Source organism: Gorilla gorilla, chromosome 1 (assembly GCF_029281585.2).
Source record: "Gorilla gorilla gorilla isolate KB3781 chromosome 1, NHGRI_mGorGor1-v2.1_pri, whole genome shotgun sequence".
Lineage (NCBI taxonomy): Eukaryota > Metazoa > Chordata > Mammalia > Primates > Hominidae > Gorilla > Gorilla gorilla.
Genome location: NC_073224.2, coordinates 237,390,897 through 237,404,151, shown reverse-complemented (window position 1 = coordinate 237,404,151; position 13,255 = coordinate 237,390,897). Strand labels below are relative to the sequence as shown.

General features: G+C 53.5%; 1 protein-coding gene across 5 annotated transcripts in view; it reads left to right on the top strand.

Moving 5' to 3' along the window:
* PRDM16 (PR/SET domain 16) overlaps positions 1-13,255 on the top strand; it is a 372,183-nt gene that overhangs the window by 178,616 nt on the left and 180,312 nt on the right. The window lies entirely within an intron of this gene.

Here is a 13,255-nt window from a genome sequence, read left to right as displayed (position 1 = left end):
AAGAAGCATCGTTTTAAATAAGCAAAACCACGAGGCAAGAGAAAAAGGGTCCACGTGGCATTATCCACGGCTTTGCTGACTGGTGGTGGGTAACGGCTGGTGGACAAACATTAGGTCTAACAGATCCAGAGGGAGAACCATGTGCAGAGAAACACACAGGCCCTGGGGAGGCACACACATAGTCACATGTGTGCCTGGGTGTGCACACTGCAGTCCAGACGGCCAGGAGGAGGAATGGCCTGGAAAGCAGCTCCGAAACCTAGAACCTGTTCAGCAGCCAGAACTCCACTTCAACGGGATATGCATTGCCTGCACGGACAGGCAGACGTCCACAGACACAGCACGCTCACACGTGGTGGCTGATCTCCTATTTTTTGGGGGGGGGGGTTCTAGTAAAATTAAAGTAACAGTCTCTCGCTTGGCATCTTTGCTTTAAAGCAAGATAAAATTTAGAGAGAGTCACATTTACACATCCCCACCCAGACAGCATCGCAGGGGGCGGGGGGGGGGCGGGGTGCACCATGGGGGTTGCTGGCACAGAGGAGCCAGTGCTGAGTCAGTGCCTACCGAGTGCTGTTACAATTCTGTCAGAATTACAACTGGATTCCGTGACGCAGCATATGGGCTTGAGGGGTACTGGCAGCCTTGTGGTTAGGAAGCTGAGCTGAGTGTTCAAGTCATCAATACTCCATTTTTCCCCCAAAGTCAAAGGAAAGTGCTGTGCTAGTCCTGCCAAACTCCCAGTCTCTGAGCCGAGGCATTTGGGCAGAGCTGCGCGAATGAGGGACAGGGGACCCACCATCTGGGCAGAGCTATCCGCAAAGCACAGAGGGACCTGACCCTTCTCTCCAGGTTCAACCCCAGATACATTGATTTTGGAGAAAGCATGGCAATGGAGACTTTTTCTGGGCCCGCAGTGACCCGCTGAAGGGCCTCCGGAAGCTGGGTGAACTGGTTCCCGTGTCCTTCCCCGTCGCTGGTGTGGCTGTGTCTGGCCTCCTGGGGTCCTTTTGTCCAAGGACAAGGTGTCGGCTCTCAGTCCCCGCCGTCCACAGGATGCCTGAGGTCTTCCTGCACCCGCGTTTGACTGCGCCATGGAGCAAATTCCAGGGCTGGTCTTTTCCACTTTCCCTCTTTCTCCTTTCCTGCCTCTTTAAATGAGTTCACATTTTCTTAAAGGACATAAAGGAGCAGGAAACAGTAAGCAGCGCTGCTGTATTTCCGAGAACTGCAGTATTTTCACTTCCCACAAAAAGTGACCTGCAGTTAGTGCCAATCCCTCAAGTTCTCGAGGGAGCCTGAAATCACTGGGTTTTCCACCCCGATGCGTCCCTGGACCGTCTGACATTTTCAAGACGCCCTCCTTGGCTGCGCCTCTCCTGAATGCCTCATGGAGGTGGCCTGGCAGGAGGTTAGAAGGGGATCAGTTTATGCTGGGAGGGGTTGCTTGGTCTAGGAACAGGGGTCAAGTCAGAAGGTCAAAAGGTCAAGTCTAGATTTAAAGGGCCCGGGGGAGGCAAGTGCTGGCTGCTTCTGAACCAGAACGAAATAGGACAGAAGGAGGGTGAAGTGGGCGCCGCCTTCTGTGCCTCTGGGCCACGGTGGGTTTGCCTTTGTGTCTTATATGTGTGGCCATTAGGTCTCGCTCAGTGTGGCCCAAGGTCATTCTTGAGAGCGGCTCCCGGGGTGGGCATGAGATGCTGTCCAGCCAGGGGCCTACTTCCAAGTGCCCAGGGCAGCAGGCATCCCTCTGACGCAGGCCCTTGGAAAGCAGGTTGAAAACCTTGGGTCGGGCTGAGGAGTCTCAGGTTCTGCCATCCCACGGAATCAGAGCAGACCCGATGCACGAGACCCCCTACGGCACTGCCGCGGCTGCAGGGAGCTCAGCGCAGGGTACCAGAGCCAGCATCGCGGGCGTTGGTGGGCGGTCCTGTCCAAGCAGGCCTCCTGACCCCAGCCCAGGGCTCCTCCCTGCCGCTGCCCTGCAGGCCCAGTCCGAGGGGCTGGGGGCTGCCTGGAGGAGGCACCCAAGTTCTCAGGTACAGCTCCACCAGAGGGGGAGGCTGCCACACAGCACTGCCTGGGCCATCAGCTCATAGTTTTTTCAGCCTCCGCAATAAACACCGTCAGCGTCTGGGGGATTCGAGTGTTTGCCAAGGCCATGCTGGTGGGAGAATCAGATCCCTAACCCCAGGGCTCAGACTGGACCCGTTCAGTTACATTTCTAGGCACTCTCGGGGAGCCGGGGGGGTCGGGGCTGAGAGACTGAGAGACATGAGGCTAAAATTCAAAGGCAAAGTCTTCAGACTCGGGGGCCAGGAAGACCAGGACAGACAGCCCTCGAGTGGGCGTCAGTCCAGACGGAGACCCCACCCTGCAAGCAAATGCGCCACTTACAGCTATTGGTATAGGTGCGATGTGTGGATTGCTGCCGTAACTGTGCGCACCGCGGTGCTGTTTTCAGGATGAATTCAGTGCAGTCCTTCCTTATAGGATGAGAACTCTGGTTTAGGGGTTTTGTAGTTTGGGTCACCCAAAGGCACACTTGGGAACATGACGGGGGTGGCTGTGTGACCTGTGGGTGGGCAACTCCTGCGTCTGGCTTCAGTTCATCCACCTCTGGGAGGATTACACTTCCTGTTCTTTATCTGCCTCAGTGAAATGTGACGAAGTTAATTAATTCAATCAGCAGCTTGGCATATGAGCTGCAGAAAAGGTGATATTTTGTGGGGAAGCCACGGTTAGGAATTCTAAGTATCAGAGAGTGAGGTTTCTGAAGGGGCTGGATGCAGGATGACTCTACTCAGAATTTACAGGCGAGGGCGGCCGGGCCGGGGGTTGTATGGAGGCCTGGGATTCGAACCCAGGACTGTGGCGCGGGGCCTGGCTCCTGTGGGCGCTACAGAGGTGCCTCCCGTTAGCCCCGCCCCCACCCCAGGAGGGCCGAGCCACCGCCAGGCTCAGGGGACGGTCCTCCTCTGTCCTTCCTGCACCCCTTCAGCTTCACCCTAGCCTCCCGCGTTCCCTCTGTCTCACACCCCGGCCTCTGCGCCTTCCTTCACTCCGCAGCCCGTGCGCCCGCGCAGCCCAGAGCTTTGGCGCTGGCCCGCGCTCGCTCGCTCTGGTGCGCTCGCCCTGGTGCCCTCTGCGTGCCCTCGCCGTCCCTGCGCCCGTCCTGGTGCGCCCTGGGCGCGCGTCACCGGCGCTTCCCAAAAAGTCATATTGGCTGTGGGTCGGGCTGCGTCGCGCCTTTCCTGGACGCGGTGCGGGGACCTCTGGGACCGCTCCCTCCAGTGGACTCTCTATTTAGTCTCTGTTTACTTAGAGGGAAAGCCCGGGGGTTCCTGGAGAGCAAACATCTGCGGGAGATAATCTAGCGAGTTGTCCATCCATCACTCTGGGCGCGCGGCTCCCTGGAGAGCCCGCCGGAGCCGGTAATAAAAAGGCCGGGCGAAGAGGCTTTGGGGACGAATCAAGAGCCGTGTTAAGGGCTCGCTGAAAATGGATGGAAGACATTATTAAGGCTCAATGGCCATCTTATCAAAATCCAATAGGATAGACATTTGGCAAAAGGCTTAAATTTATTCTTTGACTTTCTGGAGGGCTTGAATTTATCCGTTAACAAGAGTGTAGTCCACCCGGGAGATGCTATCAGCTGAAAGAATTTTGATTCAATCTCTGGCGATATGAAAGGGGAAACATGGCCCGGCAGCCTTTCCCTTTGTCCACTTTATCGTGTTTTCCTTCCCCCTCTTGAAAAGGAAGGACGTGTTAATACAGAACGGGAAAACACAAACAAAAGGAAGTGACCTTTTCTCTTATTTTTATTTTCTCTTCCCCTCCGCTTCTCTATCCCCCTCCTCCCAAAAATAAATACATCGTGAATTCGCATGGGAGGGCTAGGCCTGGGGACCTGAAAAAAAAACCCTTCAGAAGCTTCGGAAAAAACGCATCCACCCGAGCCAGCCCCCAGGGCGAGGGGCGGGAGTGCAGAGGCCTAGAGGACGGTCAAAAATAAATCGAGCTAATAAAGTCATTCCGCCGGAAGAGGGGCCGGTGATGGGTCCATAAATCTCTCCCGGTTATCATTATTACGTACAAAATGCTACAGGTCATAAAAGTCATCTGATAGCCCAGCCTTGCATTGTCCAAACAGGGTGATTGATTGATAATTATGATAATTTGTGAAATGATTATTTGGATGTTAGAACCATGGCCTGTCCCACTGGGCTGTTGTGTGGGCGTTTTCTATAGCCCGGCCCGGGCAAAATGCCTCTGGTAACGAGGAGTCCAGAGGTTTCCTGGGTCCCTCCCATGAGGACTGGGGGCTAATGAAGGATGGCTGCTGAGCCCAGGAAGCTGGGAGCGAGACAGACAGGCAACTGCTAAGTGTCTTTTGTGCAGCAGTTACTGGAGGAGGCCACACACCCTGAGGTCTCAACGCAGCTGGGACCTCGCTGGGACTCCAGGCAGTTTGTGAGCAGGATATACAGAGTTCCTGGCCATGCCAGGCTTTTAGCCCAGCACGGCACCACGCAGCCGGAGACTGCTGTTCGGTGTCCAGTCCTGTGGCTTACTGTGTTCTGTTTGTATTGTTTTCCTCCTAAAGGAGGCTGGAGGGCTGGGGAGGAAGGGAGTAGGGGGGCAGGGGTAGGTAGGGGAGGGGATGTGGTTGGAGAGATGGAGGGACCCTCAAACACAGAGCTGCAGAAGGAGGCGCTGCTATGCATGCATCAGGCTCAGCTGGTGCGTATGGGAACTAGAAGGCTCTCTGGCATGTACTGGATCTAGAAGGCTTTCTGCGGCCTCCCTAAGCTTGGTTTTGCTGAGGCCTGTGCCAGTGAGGTGAGTGAGGTTCAGACCGCCTTTTCCCCTGTTCCCTTACCAGCCAGCCAGCAACACAGATCCCGCCGGAGTGCCGTCACTAAACTGCAGTTTACCTACCCATGCGCTTTATTACCAAAAAAGAAAAAAAAAATACACACCAAAATCCCTAACCCTAAGAACCCTGCTATCCAAATTATTAATTTGCATGTGGGATCAGTTATGTCTTTATGAAATCCAAGTGTGTTTAGCTGCCCCGGAGACAGCCCCGAGTTGATTTTGATAATCTCAGCCTGAATAGACTTGCTTCGTCGCAGTAAGCTGCGGACAAAAGGCTGGACAGTGGCTGAAAGCCCTTTGACGACATGTCTCTCTTTCCATTGTCCCGGGGTTGCTGATAAAAGAATCGGGAGTCCATTAATTCAGTGAATGAACATATAGTAAAGTCAGTCCCCTCTTGAGAACAATAATGTTGAGGTCAGCTACGGTTGCCATGGAAACTAAGTATTCCTAAGAAGTTTGCATCCTTGATTTTGCTGAATCAAAGGCTGCAGGCAGAGAGGTGTAAGGCAGCCCAGGCAGCAGAAAGTCGGAAAGCACCGCCCACGCCATCCCCTTCCCAAGGCAGCGCTGGGCCGTGGCCCTGGGGACCCTCAGCCGCCCCTGGGGACCAGCCCAGGTGCCTGGCTTCCGCTTCCTCCGTCTTCTCTCCCCCCTCCCCCTGCCCCACTCCCAGAATCCCGTTTTCACAACTGTTGCGGCTTGTCTGGGGAGGCCGCATTGCTCCTGAGGCTCCAGTCCGCAGGGCAGAAATCAGGCCCGAGGGAGGGGCCGCAGCCACAGCTCCCATGGCCTCCAAGGTGGCAGCCGGCCCTGGGTGGACTCTGACCTCTCGCCACCTCGCCACACCTGAACTTGCCCCCTGGGGTAGGGCGGTCCCGCAGGGGCCCCTTCACAGGCTGATAAGGGTGATTAATGGCCCGTTAGCATGGCCCAAGGTGAGTTATGGGGCAGCTCCAGGCTGGGTGACAACTTTATCAAGGTAACCTTTTTGCCGCCGCCCCCCCCCCCACCGCCATTCTAAATTGAGTTGATTCTACTTACCCCACCCCCACCTCAACTGAAGGATCCCTTAAATCAGCTGAAACCGTCAGATTCGGCTGGGAGAGGTGCAGCTAATTACCATCCTATGCAGTGGTTTATTACCTGCTATGCTGGTGCCGTGGTCTCTACCACCCTGCGTGTCTGAGGTGGCTTCCTTTCTGCTCTGCAAGGCCCCAGGGCCTGAGGGTGCAGGGGGCTCAGGGCAGCCTGGGAGAGGCATTGTTCACACACATCCAGCCGCCCAAGTCCAAGAGCGCATGGGGGGACATGAGAGTTTAACTTGTCCTTTTTCTGTGTCAGTGAAAGAAGAGCCTGGGCTTCTCTCTGACCCTGAAGCGTCCTGGGAAGCCTGCGAGGGTACAGCCTGGGGGAAAGGCCCTGCAGAAGTGGGGCTGGAGTGGATGGAAACTGGGAGGCAGGGCAGGGGGCTGTGTCCCCCATCTCGGGGTCCCTGGCTCAGCATGAGAACAGGTGGCTCTGGGGACCCTGCTGTCATCAGAAATGACTTCTATTGTGCTGAGGCTTTAGGCTGAAACTTAAATTCCAGTAAGAGACGAAACATCACAAATTTTAGAAGGACACACTCAGACGCTGCCTTAACCCCAAGTTAAACAGAGGCGTCTTCTTACCTTGGAGACCCAGAGGAGCCAGACCAAGCCAGGGCCCCTTCCCCACCCACCCCTGCCCTTTGGACCTGGTTCTGCCCGGGGCAGCGCGGCCCTCAGCCTTGAGCTCCAGGCCTGGCCGTTTGGTTTCCTCCTTTGCAATGGGAGATAATGAGTCTCACGTGCTGCGTGGTTCAGGGGTGAGGTGGGGTGAGGGCGCAGCAGTGAGGCACAGCTCTGGGTGCCGAGGGTGAGGGGGTGAGAGCGGAGCAGTCAGACACAGCTCTGGGCACCCGGCGTGAGAACCCACGTCCAGGGCTTGGCTGCTCTTTACTGGGTGTGGGAACGAGGGACCAGTCAGGGTGGTGGGAACCCAGCGACCAGGGTAGGGGGCCCCTGGGCAGACACCTGCCTCTGAAATGGTATCATGGCACCTGCAGGGGTCAGGGTGCACAGGTGCTGCCCTGGAACCAGCACCCCTTCTCCACAACCGAACCGACGCCACAGGGTGCCCAGGGCAGCCCCTCCGTTGTGGCCACCCAAGCAACTCCCACAGCAGGGTGCAAGGGGAGGCCCTGCAGGCAGGACACCTCTCGCAGGCGCCTGGTTCTGTAGCAGGATTTATTGGCTACATTGCCAGCTTTATAGGAGCCAGATGGTGGCGTCAATAAACCCCGTCCATAATCTTCAGGTGGATGCAATATTGAGTTAATTAAATTGTGCTGCTCTATTAGGAGAGAAAAATAGATCAGCTCTGAGCCCTGGTTAGCCTCTTCTGCTTTAAACACGAACACACACCTCAGCAAAGTCTGCGGTAATTGGTTTGGGCGGGGAGCTCTCTCTTCCACACAGCCACGCCGCCTCCCTGCTAAGATACCTGCCAAACCTCGTTACCACAATTCCCATCAGCTGGGCTTATGCATGCTAGTGAGCCGGGTGGCGGGGTTCCCCTCCAGTGTAAAAGAGGGCAACTCTCCTGGGTGCTGGGACTCCTTGGGACCCTTCCCGAGGCCTGGCTCCTTGCTTCTGTGACATCATGCTGTGCCCCCCTCTTCCCAAGCCCTGTCTCCCTGTAGCTAGGTGCCCAATGGCCTGAGCATACCTCCCTCTCGTGGTGCAGGTTGAGTGCTCCCGGCTCCGAGGGCCGGCTCTGAGGTCCTGCATGCCCAGCGGTGTCCCTGTGCGGGCACTGGGGGCTGGGCTCTGCAGCTGCTCCTCTGCATAACGGTGTCCAGGCCGGACCCCAGGCGGGCCCTGAATCCCTCAAATAGAGGGGGGATCTTCCCTGGTTTCTTGGGGCCCAGTCCTGCTCTAGAGCCAGAAGAAGGCTCTGGGGAGAGTGAGGGCCTCATGTGCCCAGTGGGGGCTGCGGTGGAGGTCCCTGAGGCCTATCTTGCTGGTGGAAATTTTCTGCAGGAAGTGGGCCCCTCGTGGAAGGTGGTATCTCCCCACCTTATCTAAGAAGCCACCTGCTGTTAGAGAAAGCGCCTGCCCTGGGGGTGGGACTGGTGGGCAGCAGGGTGGGGCAGCCAGGTCCCGGGAGAAGGTTGTAGATCCACCAGCATCCCGGGCTCGTGTTCCATGAGCCTGCTTCTCTGGTGGGGGCATTGGCTTCCTGGGGCCGACTGTGATCCCACAGCTGCGTGGACCGTGGGGGTCCCAGCTGGGACCACTGAGCAGCAGTGCCGAGCCTCCCCCTCGTGCCTCACTACCACAGCAGGTTCCAGGTTGGCCTTGAGACGGTGTGTGTTCAGCCTTGTACTGAGGGGTGGAGGCGGGAAGGAGGGTCATGCAGGAAAGAAGGAGAAAGGCAGGGGTGTGTGCTCGTGGAGATGTGGCATTCCCCCTCCCTGGCTCCGACACCGGGCTGTCCTCTACCAAACACCAGCCGCGTGTGCAGGAACCCCTCGAGCCTGCGCGCTGCTGCTGCGCTTGTCACCCTCGCTTACAGAATGCTCGCCAGGCGCCACGTGCTCTGCAGCCTCCACGATTCTCCTGCATGGATCCCCACACCAGCCATCCAGGTAGTATCACCCCCACCAGGCCACGTCGGAAAATAAGGCACCACACTCTTTTTTTTAATTTAATTTTATTTTATTTTATTATTATTATTATACTTTAAGTTTTAGGGTACATATGCACAATGTGCAGGTTAGTTACATATGTAGACATGTGCCATGCTGGTGTGCTGTACCCAATAATTCGTCATTTAGCATTAGATATATCTCCTAATGCTATCCCTCCCCCCTCCCCCCACCCCACAACAGTCCCCAGAGTGTGATGTTCCCCGTCCTGTGTCCATGTGTTCTCACTGTTCAGTTCCCACCTATGAGTGAGAACATGCCGTGTTTGGTTTTTTGTCCTTGCGATAGTTTACTGAGAATGATGATTTCCAATTTCATTCATGTCCCTACAAAGGACATGAACTCATCATTTTTTATGGCTGCATAGTATTCCATGGTGTATATGTGCCACATTTTCTTAATCCAGTCTATCATTGTTGGACATTTGGGTTGGTTCCAAGTCTTTGCTATTGTGAATAGTGCTGCAATAAACATACGTGTGCATGTGTCTTTATAGCAGCATGATTTATAGTCCTTTGGGTATATACCCAGTAATGGGATGGCTGGTTCAAATGGTATTTCTGGTTCTAGATCCCTGAGGAATCGCCACACCGACTTCCACAATGGTTGAACTAGTTTACAGTCCCACCAACAGTGTAAAAGTGTTCCTATTTCTCCACATCCTCTCCAGCACCTGTTGTTTCCTGACTTTTTAATGATTGCCATTCTAACTGGTGTGAGATGGTATCTCATTGTGGTTTTGATTTGCATTTCTCTGACGGCCAATGATGGTGAGCATTTTTTCATGTGTTTTTTGGCTGCATAAATGTCTTCTTTTAAGAAGTGTCTGTTCATGTCCTTCACCCACTTTTTGATGGGGTTGTTTGTTTTTTTCTTGTAAATTTGTTTGAGTTCATTGTAGATTCTGGATATTAGCCCTTTGTCAGATGAGTAGGTTGCGAAAATTTTCTCCCATTTTGTAAGTTGCCTGTTCACTCTGATGGTAGTTTCTTTTGCTGTGCAGAAGCTCTTTAGTTTAATTAGATCCCATTTGTCAATTTTGGCTTTTGTTGCACAAAACAAAAGGGATGCCCTCTCTCACCACTCCTATTCAACATAGTGTTGGAAGTTCTGGCCAGGGCAATTAGGCAGGAGAAGGAAATAAAGGGTATTCAATTAGGAAAAGAGGAAGTCAAATTGTCCCTGTTTGCAGATGACATGATTGTATATCTAGAAAGCCCCATTGTCTCAGCCCAAAATCTCCTTAAGCTGATAAGCAACTTCAGCAAAGTCTCAGGATACAAAATCAATGTACAAAAATCACAAGCATTCTTATACACCAATAACAGACAAACAGAGAGCCAAATCATGAGTGAACTCCCATTCACAATTGCTTCAAAGAGAATAAAGTACCTAGGAATCCAACTTACAAGGGGCGTGAAGGACCTCTTCAAGGAGAACTACAAACCACTGCTCAATGAAATAAAAGAGGATACAAAGAAATGGAAGAACATTCCATGCTCATGGATAGGATGCATCAGTATTGTGAAAATGGCCATACTGCCCAAGGTAAGTTATAGATTCAATGCCATCCCCATCAAGCTACCAATGAGTTTCTTCACAGAATTAGAAAAAACTACTTTAAAGTTCATATGGAACCAAAAAAGAGCCCGCATTGCCAAGACAATCCTAAGCCAAAAGAACAAAGCTGGAGGCATCACGCTACCTGACTTCAAACTGTACTACAAGGCTACAGACACCAAAACAGCATGGTACTGGTACCAAAACAGAGATATAGATCAATGGAACAGAACAGAGCCCTCAGAAATAACGCCACATGTCTACAACTATCTGATCTTTGACAAACCTGAGAAAAACAAGCAATGGGGAAAGGATTCCCTATTTAATAAATGGTGCCGGGAAAACTGGGTAGCCATATGTAGAAAGCTGAAACTGGATCCCTTCCTTACACCTTATACAAAAATTAATTCAAGATGGATTAAAGACTTAAACGTTAGACCTAAAACCATAAAAACCCTAGAAGAAAACCTAGGCATTACCATTCAGGACATAGGCATGGGCAAGGACTTCATGTCTAAAACACCAAAAGCAATGGCAACAAAAGCCACCACACTCTTAAATGCAGGAGACGGTTTCCAAATGCAGCCTGCAGACCCCACAGTGGGGTCCTGAGGGTCGCATGCAGCACACAGCCTCCCAGACGGCTCTCACCACAAAGCCAGGGCTGCCCCCGACACTTCAGGAGCCCAGCCCATGATGGCACTGAGCTGTCAACACAGTTGGGCTCAGAGAGAGGCAAGACAGTGGGGCGGAGTCCTGGGAGGAGGTGTGGCGTTCAGCTGTGGCCACAGTGGCACGGGGAGGGGGCAGGAGACAATAGCCATCCCCTAACTCTGTGGCTCGAAACAGCACACGGTGCCCCTCCTTATCGCATTCAACTTAGCTGCTGTGGGCAGGCAGCAGGGCTTGGTCCACCCTGGCGGTTGGGCCCAGTTTGTCCTGACTGCCTGCCCCCCTTGGACGCCAGAGCTATCTGGGAGTGTGAAATATTCCTGGTGGCAGCAGAAGAGGACAGCAGACACACATAGTCCTCATCCTCCTTAGGCCTTGGCTCAGAATGAACCCATCGTCTCTTGTGCCCAAAGCCAATCCCGTGGCCGCACCGACACCCGAAGCCAACCCCGTGGCCGCACCGACACCCGAAGCCAACCCCGTGGCCGCACCGACACCCGAAGCCAACCCCGTGGCCGCACCGACACCTGAAGCCAACCCCGTGGCCGCACCGACACCTGAAGCCAATCCCGTGGCCACACCAACAGTATAGGGGTGGAATGAGCTCCGCCTCTCAGGGGAGGGACATGATTACGTGGCAGAGAGCAGGTATGTGGCACAGTGACAGCATCTCACCTGGGACTGGGACTGGAGAACAGCTCAGGCCACCCCTTGCTTTTGCTGATGCTGAGTAACTGGTAGAGAGGTTAACCAGGAGGGACGAGGAGAGGAGACATCAGGATAAGAGAAGATAAACCGACCTGACCCAACCAGTCTGAGAAGGCTGCATGCTCCATGCCTCCAACTCCATGGCACTCCAGAAAAAGCAACACTGTAGAAGGACCAAAATCATCAGGGGCTGCTGCGGGCTGTGGGGCGGAATGAGTGGGCAGGTCATGGGCTCAGGGCAGGGGCAGGGCTCTGTGTGGCACTCCCAAGGTGGGTCCACGCCCCATTCTACATTCACGCGTAACCATGACCCCTCAGGTCAGCTGTGGACTTCCGTTAATAATAACGGGCTGATACTCGTTCATCTATTGTAACAAGAGTATCACACCAACGTAGGTGTTCATCACGGGGTAATTGCGGGGAGACAGGGAGACAATGAGTCAAGGGGAACAATGTACTGTCCACCTGTTTTCCTATGCACCTGTCATTGCTCTAAAAAATAAAGTCTTCGGTCGGGCGCGGTGGCTCACGCCTATAATCCCAGCACTTTGGGAGGCCGAGGCGGGCGGATCACGAGGTCAGGAGATCAAGACCATCCTGGCTAACATGGTGAAACCCCGTCTCTACTAAAAATACAAAAATTAGCCGGGCGTGGTGGCGGGCGCCTGTAGTCCCAGCTACTCGGGAGGCTGAGGCAGGAGAATGGCGTGAACCCAGGAGGCAGAGCTTGCAGTGAGCCGAGATTGCGCCACTGCACTCCAGCCTGGGCGACAGAGTGAGACTCCATCTCAAAATAAATAAATAAATAAATAAATAAAGTCTTCATTAAAAAAGCGTTTTCTAGAAGTGGCACATCGTATGCAAACACGTGCACATGCATAAGGACACACGTGTCTGAAAAGGCTGATTGGAAATAGTTTTGAATGATAATATGCCTTATTGGTGAGATAATGGATGGTTTTTTTAAATGAACACTGATGGGGGTGTTTTACTTGTTAATATGTTAAGTGACGCACGTAGGGCTGTGCTGGCCTGCAGCAAACACTCGGTAAGTGGCAAAGGTAGTCAGTGAACACTGGTAGTACCTGGCAGGCCGCAGAGGGCTCTTCTAGTTGGTTGGATTCTAAAATCCTTGTGGTCCAGGGTTGTGGATCATTCCTTCATGTGTGTGGATGCCACTGGCACAGCTGACCCCAGTTTCTGGCTCTCTGCCTTCCAGGAACGAGGTAGGATGAGACTCTCTGCCCACCTGGGGTTGGGTGGAGCATCAGGCCGCTGAGTATGAGGGAGGGCACTGCTGCTCTAGGCCAGGCACCAGCTGCTGGTGTGGTCCCTCCAGAGTTCTCTGCTCTCCAACACTGCAACCAGAGAGTCCCAGAGAGCTCCTCAAGTTTTTACCACAAGCAGAGCTGCCCTGCCAAGTCACACTGGGCTTAGGAAAAAAATAAAAGTCACATGTTTATTTAGGAAAAATAAGACTTTGTTATTTGGTTAAGACAATGAGTTTTAGAGGCTGTTTGTTACATTGGCATAACCTTGCTCACCCTGACTGATCTGCTTAGTGAGTTCCTTGTGTCTGATTCAATTCTACTTTTCAAAACATCCCTCATTTATTCATTCACTCACTCATTCATTCAACAAATACGCCTGCCTTGGGGTCTTGCAGGCTGGCATTTGAAGACACTTCTCCATTTAATA